Genomic DNA, 11,746 nt, shown 5'->3' with positions numbered 1-11,746 from the left:
TGAATCTGGGATAGAATGAAAAAACGGATTTTGAGCGAAGCGAAAAATCTATTTTTGGGTAAGATGGCCATGTCGTCCTGATGGAAGTTCCTATTAGGTTGCTTCCTTGGGTATATTACAACTACGGCGATATTCCCGGAGAATTTACCTTAAGGTACCCAGAATTCTAACTCCTGGAGCGAATATCCCTAATAAAGGAACCAGGGATATCGCAAAATATCAGCGGACGTATTCTTGACATGCCATATGGCAATCTGTACCCCGAACAGAGTTAACACTTCGTAGGGGTCAAATGGCAAGAAGGTAGTAGGTAGTAGGTAGTAGGTTGGCCAGGGCACCAGCCGCCCGTTGAGATACTACCGCTAGAGAGTTAGGGGGTCCTTTGACTGGCCAGACAGTACCATATTGGATCCTTCTCTCTGGTTACGGTTCTTTCCCTTTGCCTACACAGACACCGAATAGTCTGGCCTATTCTTTACAGATTCTCCTCTGTCCTCATACACCTGACAACACTGAGATTACTAAACAATTCTTCTTCACCCAAGGGGTTAACTACGGCAATGTAATTGTTCAGTGGCTACTTTCCTCTTGGTAAGGGTAGAAGAGACTCTTTAGCTATGGTAAGCAGCTCTTCTAGGAGAAGGACACTCCAAAATCAAACCATTGTTCTCTAGTCTTGGGTAGTGCTATAGCCTCTGTACCATGGCCTTCCACTGTCTTGGGTTAGAGTTCTCTTGCTTGAGGGTACACTCAGGCATACTGTTCTATCTAGTTTCTCTTTCTCTTGTTTTGTTGAAGTTTTTATAGTTTATATAGGAAATATTTATTTTAATGTTGTTACTATTCTTAAAATATTTTATTTTTCCTTGTTTCCTTTCCTCACTGAGCTATTTTCCCTGTTGGGGCCCCTGGGCTTATAGCATCCTGCTTTTCCAACTAGGGTTGTAGCTTAGCATTTAATAATAATAATAATAATAATAATAAAACGAAAACGAAAAGAGAGGGGGAGCCGTTCGTAAGGTATCTCTCCTCTCCCGTTTCGTAAGCGTGCCCTGCGCCGCTCGCGGCGCCATCTGTATTCCTTGTAGCGATACACGAGGTGCTACAGATACTGTATGTAGGGAGGGGACCTACGGCCCCTTCTTTTTTTTATTTTTTTTAAAAGAAAGGTGCAGGGCGGGTCCATCAGGACGACATGGCCATTTTACCCAAAAATAGATTTTTCGCTTCGCTCAAAATCCGTTTTTTGGGCTCAAGCCATGTCGTCCTGATGGAAGTATACCAGAGCATTACTGTATCTGTGGATTCTCAAAACGTGCCGTACTCCCCAGAAGTATTTTCCCGGCCGACTCGACCTAGAGACCTAAGATGTTACCGTTATACATCTTTTCAACTAACCATAAACCATGATAGAGCTTCCTGCCCCCTACAGGGAAGAGTCCTACTAGACTCTGGGAAAGTCTCGAAGAGTACATATACCTATGTATAAATCACTGGCAAGGCAATATAGTGGTCTCACCCTATATAAAGTAAAGCATAGTTTGTAAAGAACTACTGCGTCAAAATGAAATATCGACCAGTTCCACGTTCGATACTGAGTTGGACAAAGGTTCATATCTGTGTAAGAAGAAACTTGCAACAAAAGCTTGCATGAATGCTCAATTAATGGTAAGAAATTGACATAGGTGAAGGAGACGCAAGGTTCCCAAGAACAAGTTTATTGACAAACAATAAATAGACATGGTCACAACAATTATATACATATAAGAGGTGGATAACCAAAGATTTGCATAAGTATGGTAGTAAACAGATACTTGTTTATCTGAAAGAAAACATTAGAGCCACATTCACATACCGAGGTATCAAAGTTAAAAGTCTGTGTTACTAGCCACTCACATAGCGTCCAAAACGCCCGGCACACATGTCTGTACTTATGCTAAGTTCACCTTGAAAACGGAACAGATAACGTGGGCAACCCGTGCCCTTACACTTAGTTATAGCACCGCATATAACTACACACTCACCCTGGAATTAATAGTCCCAATTAAATCCACTGTTCCTCGCAGAGTTAAACAGCAGGGTTAACGACGCAACCCACTGCTACCACAGACCTCTTTAGTTGCTCCACTTGTTTCGCATAGTGGCGAAAGAACACCCTGGAAGACTTCCAGCCGGTGAATGAACACAGCTGTTCAAAATCCATAAAGTTAAAGAAATTTAAGGATGAGGTAACTTTCCTCGGATCATGACCTGCGGGTGAACTGTCAGGATCCGCTCTGCGAATAAAATATGTAATTTTCGCCCTGAATTGTTTCAAAGATAAATTTGAGCCCGATGTTTCTCCTCTGAATAGTTGACCCCCGCTGAAGTCTGAAGTTCTACGAAGATAGACCTTTAGGCATTCTACCTGACATAGAGATGCATCTTCTTTCAGAGGGCAGATTCTCCAGGGACCCCACCTGTTGGAGTAACTCGTTCTTAGCGAGAAACGTAGGGTCCGGAAACAGGTTCAGTTCTCCCCCATCCAGGAACTGAACACGACCTTCCTCTCTCGAGAGGGCTACAATCTCACTAACCCTGGCCCCGGACGCGAGTGCAAATAGGAAGATAACCTTTTGGGTCAAATCCTTCAACGCACACTCCTCATTATTCAGTAATGAGGCGAAGTGAAGGATTTTATCCAAAGACCACGAAATAGGCTTTGGAGGTGCTGAAGGCCTGAGCCTAGCGCAGGCTTTCGGGACTTTATTAAAGATCTCATTAGCGAGGTCTACCTGGAAGGCATACAGGATGGGTCTTGTCAAAGCAGACTTACACGTAGAAATCGTGTTAGCTGCCAGCCCCTGCCCGTGGAGGTGGATGAAGAAGGACAAGCAGAAGTCCGTCGAGATCTCATGCGGATTCTTCTCTTTGACAAAGGCCACCCATTTTTTCCAAGCTGACTCATATTGCCTTCTAGTAGACTTGCACTTATACTCCTCCAGGAAGTCAATGCTGTCTTTCTAGATCCCGAACCGCTTCTTCACCGCTAGGGAGAGAAAATCATGAGCTGCAGGGTCCGGGTTTTCTGTAATGAAGTGCAGACAGTCGACTTCTGGACTCGCTGGGTCAGAACTGGGTCCGGCAGTAGTAGAAACTTCAACCGTATTTCCAGTGCCAGAGGGAACCACACGCTGTTCGGCCACTTGTGGGCCACTATCGCTGCTACTCCCTTGAAGGATCTCAGTTTGTTGAGGACCCTCAACAGAAGGTTGTGAGGAGGGAACAGATAGATCCTGGACCATCTGTTCCAGTCGAGGGACATTGCGTCCACTGCTTCCGCCAAGGGGTCCTCGTACGGGGACACGTACCAGGGCAACTTCTTGTTGTCTTTCGTCGCAAAGAGGTCTATCTGCAGTTCCGGGACTTGACTCGAGATGAAGGAGAATGATCCTGCGTCTAGGGACCATTCCGACTCTACCGGTGTAAACCTGGATAGAGCGTCCGCTGTCACATTGCGGACTCCTTGAAGGTGAACTGCCGACAGGTACCACTTCTTCTTTTACGCCAGCCGGAAGATGGCCAACATCACCTGGTTGAGAGGTGGGGACCTCGATCCTTGTCGATTCAAGCATTTCACAACCACCTCGCTGTCCAGCACCAACCTTATGTGGATCGAGTGACGCAGGGAAACTTTCTTTAAGGTAAGAAGCACTGCCATAGCTTCTAGAAAGTTCATGTGAAAGGTCTTGAATAGCTTGGACCAGGTCCCTTGGACCTTCTTCCGATGAGAGTGACCTCCCCACCCCTCCTTCGAGGCGTCTGTGTGAATCGTCACCGACGGGGGAGGTGGTTGGAGAAGTACCGACTTCTTTAGTTGTCTGGCTTAGGTCCACGGTCTGAGAAGAGTGCGTAGACGAAGCGGAATTGGTCTTCTCAGATCTCTTCGCGCGTTTGATGCAAAGTTTCTCCACACTCCGGCTGCATCCTTCAGCTGTGCTCTTAGCACCGGGTCTGTTACCGACGCAAACTGGAGAGAGCCCAGTACCCTCTCTTGTTCGCGTCTTGATATCCTTTCAGAATCTAGAAGTCTCTTGACAGACCCTGCTATCTCCTTCCTTTTCATCATTGGGATGGAGAATCGGTGTGACACTAGGTCCCAGTGAATTCCCAGCCACTGGAACCTCTGAGATGGAGAAAGACGAGACTTCTTTCTGTTGATCTTGAACCCTAGATACTCTAGGAACTGAATCACCTGTAGGGAAGCTTGCAAGCATTCTGCCCTGGATGCTGCCCACACCAGCCAGTCGTCCAGGTAGGCTACCACCTGGGTCCCTTTTAGGCGTAATTGTTTGAGAGCTGCGCTCGCAAGCTTCGTGAAGATCCTTGGGGCTATGTTTAGCCCGAATGGCATGGCTCTGAAGGCGTATAGTCTTCGTTGTAGCTCAAATCCTAGGTAGGGGGAGAGACGGCGACTGATCGGAACGTGCCAATAGGCGTCCGACAAGTCTATGAAGACGGTAAATGCCCTCTTGGGCAATAAGGTCCTTATGTGTTGCAGTGTTAACATCTTGAACTTGTAGTTCACTATGAACTTGTTGAGTGGCGACAAGTCCAGAATGACTCTGAGTTTCCCCGAGTCTTTCTTGGGAACACAAACAGCCTCCCTTGGAATTTGATGGACTTTACCCTTCGAATCACATTTTTCTCCAACAGTTCTTGAATGTACTCCTCCAAAACGGGGGTGGAGTGTTGGAAAAATTGAGGGCACGGGGGCGGAGTGCTGTACCAGCTCCAACCGAGTCCATTCTTGAGCAGGCTGTGGGCCCAGGGATCGAAGGTCCACCGATCCCGAAAGTTCTGAAGTCTCCCTCCTACCGGCATCATCTCACTTTGATTGCTGTCCTGCAGTCTTGCCTCCCTGACCTCGACCACCTCTGGATCCCCTCCCCTTGAGGGGCGTCTAGACGAGCCTCTGGCTGCTCCTCTAGGTTTCGCTCGAAAGGTAGTTGACTGCCCTTCGAACGCTGGGTTGAAAGCCGGGGATTGCGATGACACGGCCTGGGGCACCCATTGGAAAGTGGTCGGGGCTTGGGCCACCATCTGGGGCACCGAAGGCAAAGCCAACTGCTGCTGCTGTTGTCGTTGCTGTCTAAAAGGCCTGGCTGGCCTGGAAGGTAGCCTAGATCTCATCGTCTTCCCCTTCGGTTGGGGACCCTCATCGGGGGAAGACTTCCTCTTGAGGGACAGGCCCCACTTCTGGAGAAGATTTCTGTTCTCCGTGGCGGCCTTGTCCACCACCTCCTTGACTGCATCGTTAGGGAAAAGGTCCTTGCCCCAGATGTTGGAGGAGATCAGCTTCCTTGGCTCGTGCCTCACTGTCGCCGAAGCGAACACAAACTTTCTACAGGCCTCCTCGCCTTGACGAAGCTATAGAGGTCCTTGGTCACCGTGGCCAGATGGGTCTTGGCCACCACCATAAACATCTCGTGGACCTTAGGGTCGCTCGCCATTGTCTCAAGAGTTGTCTGGAGAGACATCGAAGCCGCCAAACGTTCCTTCGTCTCGAGCTCCCTCCGCAGGAGGAAGTCAGACAGCCTAGGGAGGTTCTCGCCGAACTGCCGTCCGGCAATATCGGCGTCCAACTTCCCGACCGAAAAGGTAAGATGAACGTCCTTCCAGTCCTTGTTGTCCATCGGCAGGGCTAGAGACAAGGGCTTACACTCCTCCAAGGAGGGGCATGGCTTGCCAGCCTCGACTGCTTTAAGAATGGCAGCGAACCCCTTCTGCAGAAAGGGGAAAGCTCTAGCCGGAGAGGATACGAAGGAAGGGTGCTTCTTACTCAAAGCAGCAACTTTCGAGTTCGAGAAGCCCCTCTCCTTCATTGCAGATGACAGCAAAGCTTCAGCCTTGGCGTGGTCCAAAACGATCACCTCCTTCGGCTCCGTCTCCTCCTTAGACGCCGGCTCCTTCAGACGGACGTAACAGTCCGGATACGCCCCTTTTCTGGGCCAGAATTCCACCTCCTCAAGGAGAACCGAACCCAGTTTCTTCGACATGACGATCTTCCCGACCGTCATCGGCATGTGCTCAGCATATCTCCACGGGTTAGCATCTGAGCACACAGGAAGGTCTTTCACGTTGAGCTTTTTCTGGGGCCCACGTGATGCTGCAAGTCTCTGCATCTGCAGTTCCATTGCAGCCGCCTTCTCACTATTCTCCTTCTGCATCTGTTGGATCATACCAACGATGGAGGAGAGAGCCTGTCCCAGCTCTGCTGGAAGAGCGGACGAAGTTGAGGGAACAGGTTCAGGGGCCTGAACCTGAGCGGCTGACGGCTCGACAACCTTTTCTTCTTCGGCGTCTGGAGCCTGATCTTCGTCCTGGCCCCCTGCCAGGAGGTCCTCTTCCAGACGTTCGGACACGTCCGACATCCTGTCATCCAGCTGAATGTCCTGCATGGCGACCGCCACTTCAGCATGCACTGGGATCTGGACTAGAGGGATCTCCGGCCGAGGCTGGGGGATCACTGCATCAGTTGAAGCCCTGGGAAAGAGGTAAGCCCTCATCTTCTCACTGGGAAGATAAGGTCCGGAGGTGTTCTTCTGGAAGCCCCTTACCCAGGTATGAAGCTTCTCCCTTGCTGCATCCCTTGACTCCGCCGTCCTAGGGGAATCAAAAGCCTCCGCCAACAGGTTAGTACATACCGAACATACCTGAGGGTCCCAGTAACGGAGATCATCCTTGGAGGCTGCGCAAGCCGCGTGCCTCCTACACAAATCGTGTCCGCAGAAGTTCCTGCTACGGACGTTGCAGAAGACGTTACCGCACTTCGGATTTTCCTCCTGTAAAAGAAGAAAATTTCCATGAGTATCAGGTGAACTGCATAACACATGGATATATATTAACATATAAAAATAGAAAGGGAAGACACACACTTATGTTTCCCACGCAGTCAATTACTGCAGCCTTCCAGAAAATAAAATCAAATGGTTAGTCTTTTCTAGAGTAACCAATGCCAATATTCCCAAAGGAAATAGGTGTAGCTCACACCTAAAGTATGATTTTAAGATACTGGATAATAGACAAGAAAGAACTCACTTTCTATTTCTGTAAGGCAACACCAAGGGGCTGTGCAAGGCAACACAAGCATGTTAGGAACACAGCGTTGTAACACAACTATACTATAGTTTTCTCCCCACAGCATATACTATACTGGGGAATACTGATACAGTATAGGAGGTAATGTGCCGGCCGGCACTTACCATAGCTAGATCTAAAGTATACAACTTAAGAACTATAAGGCGGCAGAGCTCTGGTTCAGATGCATGTGCCGGCCGGCCCTGACTGCCAGCCGGCAGCTACGCTAGGTAGCGTCCGGCTGCCGGCCACCACTCCTAGCGGTCGGCAGACGAGGCGAAATAAAAGCCGGCCGGCAGAGGTATACAACCGATGCCGGCCGGCAGCAACAGAACCAGAGTACTCCGACTGCCCGGCTGCTGGCCACCTAGGCCGGCAGTCGGTAGAGTACAACACTAGAAGAAAACAGAATGGATGCCGGGCTAAGAGGTTATACTACCTCAATGCCCAATAAACCGAAAGAGTACCCAAAGGAAGGGGAGAATCTAATTCAAGCTTCCTAACCACTGCCGACTGGCTCTACAGACAGGCGTGGATGAGGGACCAAGGGAGGACCGGGCAGCACTCAAAGCAGCAGACCTTTGCCGACCGGCACCCTCTGCCGGCCGGCAAGGGACTAAGTCAGCTCCACATCCCAACCTATGCTAGGTACAGATGTAGAATGACAAACAGTAGTGGAACATTACAGAAAGGACAGAGGGGAAGGGACAAAGAGGGTCCTACCAACCTTGCAATAGTTAAGGATCACCCACCGCCAAGAAAACTCATCTTAGCCTAAGGGAGATCCGAGGAGGGAGGCCAGCAATACTTGCTACCTCCCACCGAACCAAAGCAAGGAAGGCAATGCCATTACCGGGTGAGGGATCTCAACCCCACCATCCGGAACAACAACAAGGACTAGTCTGATGGATCACCGAAAGAAGGACTCATATCGTACAGAGACCTTCGAAAGTGACCGAACGAGGCTAAGCCTCCTAAGTCTGTATCAGTCTAGCGAGGGAGACTCGACCCCAAGCCAAACGAGACAGACTCAGACTAATAACTCTGCTGTTCCGTCCCCTCTCTGAAGCCAGACTTGCTGGAACAGGAAGGAACAGAACACCCTAATATAGTAATATCGAAAGTTAATTCGGATACACCACTAGAGTTAAGCCCAAGGCTTACGCAGAGGGAAAGGGATTGCACACCTTCTCCGAAGAGAAGGGAGCAACCGGGGTAAGCAAGAAAGTATACCAAGGCCCCAAGACAACCTAGCTTAGGCACTGGGAGAATCGATTACCTAAATCACCGAAACTCACTCGTATACCATCTTGGAAGAACTCAGCATAATCTTATATGTATAACGTTGCCTAACGCTTCAATAAAATTATATAAAAACACTAGGAAATCTGAATATCATGCAGGAAAGTACAAGGACCAAACGACTAGGCTACAAGGTCTAGCGTAGGCCAACCTAGGCGAATCCTTCGCCAAGGCACCAATACTAAAAGCATCATAAAAGAAATCCTAATTAAGCTAAGCAGCTAAATTTATTAAAGCAAAACAGCTGGGAACGTCGCTCTGGCTAACAAAATAACTCCTATCTAGCGAGCGACAGCGTCCAGGACGCCTCCAGCAGGCAACAGCTCTTGTAATAAAGATAACTCTCTTAATCACTTTAAATTTTACCAAGAGCCTACATTTATACATAAAAGAAATGGTACTCAACTTATCGGAGGCAGAAGAAGTTGGAGAAAGCATAAATGCTGAGATAAATCCAAGATTTGGTAGAAACACAGGGAAAAACACCGAGTTGTTAAGCTACGCAAAAAGGAATACAGATGGCGCCGGGCAGGGCACGCTTACGAAACAGGAGAGGAGAGATACCTTACGAACGGCTACCCCTCTCTTTTCGTTTTCGTTTTCTTGCCATTTGACCCCTACGAAGTGTTAACTCTGTTCGGGGTACAGATTGCCATGTGGCGTGTCAAGAATACGTCGCTGATATTTTGCGATATCCCTGGTTCTTTTATTAGGGATATTCACTCCAGGAGTTAGAATTCTGGGTACCTTAAGGTAAATTCTCTGGGAATATCGCCGTAGTTGTAATATACCCAAGGAAGCTACCTAATAGGAACTTCCATCAGGACGACATCGCTTGAGCCCAAAAAGGCCAGCAGTAGCCGAGGGGTAACCTATAATTAGCTCTGCCTTACCACAATAAAGGACTATGACCCATCATATCTTTAATATCAGTAGCATAGAGAGAGAGAGAGAGAGAGAGAGAGAGAGAGAGAGAGAGAGAGAGAGAGAGAGAGAGAGAGAGAGAGCGGGGGGGGGGGTTATGTTCAGGAAAGAGCTTAAGATATATTATGGCGATAATGGAAAACCTAGTTCTTTCTTCTCTGTCATTTTGCTGCCAAGATATGCATTATGGAGAAAATGTTAAATAACTGAACACAGAGAGTTGCAATAAAAGGTTAAAACCACAATAGACTCGATGGGTTGAACGACCTGTTAAAGTATTCTATGATCTGCTTCCTGCAATTGCACGTCTCCTTAATGAGTGCAAGAATCAAATTCACATGTAAAGATAGAATCACTTGCAGTTCTCACCTAAATGCAATATGCAACATTTTCTCACTATCTGCATGAGTGACTGCACTTAGCATTTCAAGACCACTCTCTCTCTCTCTCTCTCTCTCTCTCTCTCTCTCTCTCTCTCTCTCTCTCTCTCTCTCTCTCTCTCTCTCTCTCTCTCCAGCTCCACAGTCCATTAGTGGACACTGGAAACACAGTCACTGACACTGCATATTATTATTATTATTATTATTATCATTATTATTATCATTATTATTATTATTATTATTACTATTAGCTAAGCTACAACCCTAGTTACAAAAGCAAGATGCTATAAGCTTAAGGGCTCCAACAAGGGAAAAATAGCCCAGTGAGGAAAAGAAATAAACTGCATGGGAAGTAATGAACAATTAAAATAAAATATTAAAAAAACAGTAACATTAAAACAGATCTATCAGATATAAACTATAAAAAGACTTTTGTCAGCCTGTTCAAAATAAAAACATTTGTTGCAAGTTGGAACTTTTAAAGATCTACCGATTCAACTACCTAATTAGGAAGGTCATTCCACAACTTGGTTACAGCTGGAATAAAACTTCTAGAATACTGTGTAGTATTGAGCCTCATGACGGGGAAATCCTGGCTATTAGAATTAACTGCATACCTAGTATTACGAACAGAATGGTTGTGTTGTGGAGGATTTATTTTTGTTTTATTTTCATTTTTTCTTTTTGCCAAATCCTGAGAGAGAGAGAGAGAGAGAGAGAGAGAGAGAGAGAGAGAGAGAGAGAGAGAGAGAGAGAGAGAGAGAGAGAGAGAGAGAGAGGGGGGTAGTTAGTGTATCGATTGTTTGTGGTGAGAAAGACTATTGGTACAAATGAGATTGTTTGTTTATGTTTTTAGTTAGGTTACGACAGTGGCGAATGTCTTGGGTGAAAGCTTGTTTTGATTTTGACTGCAGCTAGAGGCTGGTGTGAATGCTGGATTATTATTTTTCTTTACCAGCCTTGAAGTGTTTATTTATATTCTAAGTAAGTACAGTTTTGTTTATCTTTGCTTGTCGTGATTGTGAATGATAGGAACAATTCATTATCTATCTTTGATTATAGTGCGATAGTTCAGTTAGTTACGAGTGTTCATAAGTGTTTTCCTTTTTTTATTTTGGCAGGCCGTGATTCCTCCTTTGGAGACCTTATTATTGAATGTTGCCCAACCGTTGATGACCTGGCCTGTAATTGATTGTGTATAGATTGCTCTAGTGGATTGACCAATTGCTGCGGACCTGAATTACGATTATGATTAGGAATTTTCTCTGATTGATGATGACGATGATGATGATGACGACGACGCATTAGCCAGCATAAATTGCTTCACTCACCACTTGATAGAAGTACTTGTGTAGTGGGAAAAATTATGTCTGCCACCGAGTGTTGTGTGTGCCAGAGAGTTGTGGCATTGGCCTGAAAGGACTGTTGGCCCTTGTGTGGACAAAGACGTCCACACATACATAAATATTGGTTTTGGTGTATGGGATAATTTCAAGTCTGTTAGGGTTTTTGCGGGTTATATGAATGGTGCTTTTGGTTATTATATATTATATTATTTTGTGTTAAGTTTTTGATAAGTTTTAAGTGTTGATAATTTGAATGTGTATGGTTATTGATTCAGTTTTAAGTTTTGAGAAATATAGTTTTAAGGTCATGTTTTGTTTTTTTGCCCTTCAGTCTAAGAGTCCAGTTTATGATAACGTCAGGGGAAAGTTTGTGTTGTGGAGACGATTGTCAGTAGGTGTGATTCAGGGTGTGGGGGTTGTCCTCGCAACATCCTGCCACATTATTTTGGCGCCCGAACAGGGACTGCTGAGGTGGGATTTAAGCTAGACTCTTTGACGAAGGACTGATAGGATAAGAAATTAGATGAAGGTTGAAGAAAATGGAAGGTAAATTAAAGGCTTGGAGGAGGAATTGCGGCATTATCAAGAACGGGAGCAGATGTTGATAGTTGAGAAAGAGAGGTTGCTAGTAGAGAATGAGAGGTTGAACTGGGAGAATGAGGTGAAGCAGAAGGA

This window comes from Palaemon carinicauda, chromosome 38 (assembly GCF_036898095.1).
Source record: "Palaemon carinicauda isolate YSFRI2023 chromosome 38, ASM3689809v2, whole genome shotgun sequence".
Lineage (NCBI taxonomy): Eukaryota > Metazoa > Arthropoda > Malacostraca > Decapoda > Palaemonidae > Palaemon > Palaemon carinicauda.
Note: the sequence above shows the minus strand (reverse complement) of the source record.